Genomic DNA, 5,156 nt, shown 5'->3' with positions numbered 1-5,156 from the left:
TGAGTCAACAGTGTGATGCTGTTGCAAAAAAAGCAAACATGATTCTGGGATGTATTAACAGGTGTGTTGTGAGCAAGACACGAGAAGTCATTCTTCCGCTCTACTCTGCTCTGGTTAGGCCTCAGCTTGAGTATTGTGTCCAGTTCTGGGCACCGCATTTCAAGAAAGATGTGGAGAAATTGGAAAGGGTCCAGAGAAGAGCAACAAGAATGATTAAAGGTCTTGAGAACATGACCTATGAAGGAAGGCTGAAGGAATTGGGTTTGTTTAATGTGGAAAAGAGAAGACTGAGAGGGGACATGATAGCAGTTTTCAGGTATCTAAAAGGATGTCATAAGGAGGAGGGAGAAAACTTGTTAACCTTAGCCTCTTAGGATAGAACAAGAAGCAATGGGCTTAAATTGCAGCAAGGAAGGTTTAGGTTGGACATTAGGAAAAAGTTCCTAACTGTCAGGATGGTTAAACATTGGAATAAATTGCCTAGGGAGGTTGTGAAATCTCCATCTCTGGAGATATTTAAGAGTAGGTTAGATAAATGTCTATCAGGGATGATCTAGGCAGTATTTGGTCCTGCCATGCGGGCAGGGGACTGGACTCGATGACCTCTCGAGGTCCCTTCCAGTCCTAGAATCTATGAATCTATCTATGAATCTATTGCTCCATTCTCTACCTCACTGACTCACTGAAGAATCCCAGATCCAGTCAAAGGTTTCACCCCTCATGTGGGACTGACTCTCTTTATCTGAGGGCCCTGCTCACTCTGCATGATTGTGGTCTCCCACAATAGCCGTGTTCCACTGGAACAACGGAACCGTTAGCTTCATGGCTGAGTCTAGCAAGTGCAGGATCCTGAGTTTTCACGATGACTGGCCCTTGAATCTGGAACTCCTAGATTAAGTCAAGTGACCACAAATCTTGCAGCAAAATGCAAAGTGCACTTCTTCGGCCAAGCCTTACCCCAGTCATTAAAAAAAAATGTCCAGTCCGTGTTAGGAGGGAAGAGAAAGACAGAGATAGAAATCTCTCAATATTTACACAACATAATTATGGGAGGTGCCCAAATCCCATGGGGATGGGCTCCATATGTTGTATTTGTGTGGTGAGGAGGAGTTTGTGTAATCACTCACAATCAGCAGTAACAATGAACACTTTTGTTTTGATTCATCAGGAACAGCAAAACCACAGACAACTGCCTGGGTGCAAGGAAGAAGTTGAACGGACCCCCCGAGCAAATCCCCTCCTCTCTAACCAGCAACTCATGGGTACTAACAGCAGTTTCCCTGTTGAGCACATTCCCTGTATATAAAACTACAGCACCCCCTATGCATACATAACACCCCTCCCCCCCTAAGGCCACATAATCATCCAACCATCCTGGGTGCTCTGGCCTGCATTGTGGTCTCTGTGTGACACTCGGCAGGGCAGGTATCTTTGGTGACTGCGATTCAACGTGAACCCCTGGTGAGACAGGAGCATTGTCCCCTTTGAGTAGCGGCTCAGTGAGCTCAGAGACAGAAGGTGATACCGATAATGAAGAATCAATGGTTGGGTCTACAGGAAGCTCATCTGAAGGCTCCTCTGGAGTAATGTTGTTTGGACATGAGCATCTTCTCAGCTGGTCGATTTGGCGAAGCTAAACTTGTCCGTTGGCACTCTGGACCTTATATGAGATGGGACCGGTGACCGCGATGATTGTCGAAGCAATCCACCTTGGTCCAGCTCCATAACTTCTAGCAAATACATGTTCTTGTGGTGTGAAGGAGCACAGGGTAGAGGATGACAGGGAGGAATACAGAGCCTGATCCTGCTGATGCTGCAATTCCTCAAATAGATTGGGGTTCAGCTGGTCAAGTCATGTCTTAAGATGTCATCCCATGAATAGCTTGGCTGAGCTAACTCCAGTAGTTGGGCATGGAGTGACATGTTGAGCGTCGAGAAACCTGGCAAGCCTTGTTGATGATCCTCATTATGATATCTTTGGTTGTGTGCACCAGCTGTTTGGTCTGACCGTTTGCTTGGGTCTCGCGTTGCGCAATTGTGATCACTCAAGTGAAGTTGCTTTTGGCAAAGTCCTTGAATTCATCAGAGGTAAAAGCACTTCCATTATTGGACACAATAGTATCCATTAACCCATGAGTCTCAAACAGTTGGCGTAGAGGAGTGATCATTACAGTCGACATTTGTAATGAGACTAAGATCACTTTGAGCCATTTTGAGAATGAGTCTACTATGATCAGAAAGTTCTTTCCGTGAAAAGGCCCCCTCAAAGTCAATATGGATTCTTGACCATGGTTTGTTGGTCACTTCCCAAGGAAACACTGGGGATTTTGGTGAGTTATGTCAAGTAGTTTGGCATGCACTACACTCATTGATGATTTTTCTGTGTTGGCATCAATTCCAGGCCACTAGACAAAACTTCTGACTAATGCTTTCGTGCTCACAATTCCTGAACGTGCTGTGTATAATGTAGATAAGATGACTCAGCGACCTCTTTCTGGAATAACAATGTAATATCCCATAAGAAGCATACAGAAAGCTCATGTTGATGGTTTAAAAATGGTGTGAACTCCAGAGGCAGTTTCCCAGCTGGCCATCCCCTCCACACTCAGGTAAGAACACATGCCAGTGTCAGATCCTTGGCAGTCATTTTTGTGACCTAAAAAGAACAGGAGTACTTGTGGCACCTTAGAGACTAACAAATTTATTAGAGCGTAAGCTTTCGTGGACTACAGCCCACTTCTTCGGATGCTGTAGTCCATGAAAGCTTATGCTCTAATAAATTTGTTAGTCTCTAAGGTGCCACAAGTACTCCTGTTCTTTTTGCGGATACAGACTAACATGGCTGCTACTCTGAAACCTGTCATTTTGTGACCTAGTGAGCCTTAAGAGGTAGGTCAGGGAGGGATTCCAATGTCAAAACTTCAGTTGGAGGAGGAACGGCACAATCCAGCATCTGTAGTGGCATTTGGCTCAGTGCGCTGACGATCGACTTTCCTGGCTTGTAGACAAGCGTGGGGTTCTAAGCACTTAGCATGACACTCCAGCATTGTATTCATGGTGACATGACTTGAAGTGTTGGCTTGTTATTGGAGAGAATTCCTAGAAGTGGCTTGTTGTCAGTACAAATTTCATGTACAACTCATGGCCGTGGATGTAATTGTGGAATTTCTTGAAAGCAGCAATGATAGCGAGCACTTTCCTTATCAATTTGTGCATAGCTTCTCGTGGTGGATGTTAAGATTCTTGCATAGTAGGCAACAGATGCCTCAGTTCCATCTGGCAAGGGATGGCTAAGAATGGCTCCGCCCACAGGTAATGATCAACAGCCTCTGTTTGTTGTAATGGATGAGGACAGAGTCAGGTGTTAGTAACTTCCTGACATTCTTGAAGGCTTCCTCATGCTGGCAAGTCCATTTCCATGGAACTGCCTTGTCAAGAAGGCGATGAAGAGGTTCAGCAACTGTTGCCTTTTTTGGAAGAAAACTGTGAAAGAAGTTGAGCAACCCAAAAAATGCTTGAAGTTCCTGTTTGGATTTCAGCTCGGGGGCATCATGGATTGCCTGTACTTTGTTTCTGGGTGGATGGATACCAGATGCATTGATGCAGTAGCCCAAGAAGGTGACACTTGTCGCTCCAATTTCACATTTTTCCTTCTTGATTTGAATGCCTGACTTCTCAAATCAGTGCAAGACTTCTCAAAGTCGCTCAGCAAGTTCATCCTCAGTTGATCCCATAATCAGGACATCATCAAAATATGGTACAGCGCCTGGAATTCTGGAAAGTAGAGTTTTGATGAAGCATTGGAACATTCCTGGTGCAATGGAAATTCCAAACCGGAGATGCTTGACTCAAAATGCTCCTAGAAGAGTGATAAATGTCTTTACATCTGTGTGTCTTTGTTAACCATCAATTGTTGATATGCTTGGCAAGGTCAAGTTTTGTGAAGACTTTTCCTTCAGCAAGAACAGTGAGCAGTTGATTAACAGCAGGCTCTGGGTAAGGGTACTCTTTGAGTGCCATTTTCAAAGTGCACTTGTAATCTACACAGATTCACACATTGTCATTTGGCTTGCTTATGGATACGATTGGTGTAGCCCATTTTGTATGTGTAACTGAATTCCCTATGCAACGAAACACTCTAGTGCTGCATCAATCTTCAGACACAGGGAAATGATACGTTCCTGACCATCATGTGGATTGGTGTGACTGTTGAATCCAGGGCGAACAACACTGGTGGTCCCTTGTAAGCTCCCACTTCTTCAGAAAATACTTGAGGGAATTCATCCATGATCTTTCTTAGTTGCTCTTCACTGATGGCATGGACTCCTTGGAAGCTGATTTCCAATGGTGTGAAACAATTTCTATGTTAGTGGATTTTATGTTGACCTGTTGTGACAGTGAGAGGGCAATCTTGCACAGAAAGAGCCATAGCAAACATTCACAACACAGCTTTCACTGAGGTTGACATTTTGTCCATTGTCGTCTCAAAGGCTGCATGCCGGACTTGACAACTTGGTAGGACAATATGAAGAAAAAAACAACAGAATGTGACTTCACTGACGATTGACATTCCAGAACCAGAGTCAACTTCCATTTTGCAATCATGGCCATTGATGAACACTGTTACAGATATTTCAGAACCATGAGATTCCTTGTTGCAGACTCTCCAAATGTGATAAAGTTTCTTGACATTATTGTTGAAGGAGGCGTAGGATTTGTTTGATGCTTGAGGATAAGAATACTTGTCATGGTCCTTCTGCTTCACCCTACTGACCTTTGATCGGCAGACTGGCTTGATGTGACCTTTCTGTTTTGCAGAAATGGCATTCTGTGTCTTTGAATGTCCAAGCAGAGCATTGAAGCTATCCTGCGCAGCTTAAGCAGATGTTCAGAGGACTAATCTTGTCTCAATGTGATTGAGTTCCCATTGTTCCGCTGAGGACAATCATCTTTCTTTTGTGACAGACAGTGTTCACGTTGGTTTCCGTGACATGAATTTTCTTAGGGTACAAAGCCGCCATTTTGGTGGCCATGGCCTTTTCCTGAGTGATGGCGAATGTCAGATTCGGCTCAGCAAGGAAAGGGCATTGGAACGCTTCATCCTGAACTCCACTGGGGTTTTGCGGCATGTCATTGAGAAAATGATCAAAGGTACC

Source organism: Malaclemys terrapin, chromosome 17, assembly GCF_027887155.1.
Source record: "Malaclemys terrapin pileata isolate rMalTer1 chromosome 17, rMalTer1.hap1, whole genome shotgun sequence".
Taxonomy (NCBI): Eukaryota; Metazoa; Chordata; order Testudines; family Emydidae; genus Malaclemys; species Malaclemys terrapin.
This window is presented reverse-complemented; position numbering follows the sequence as displayed.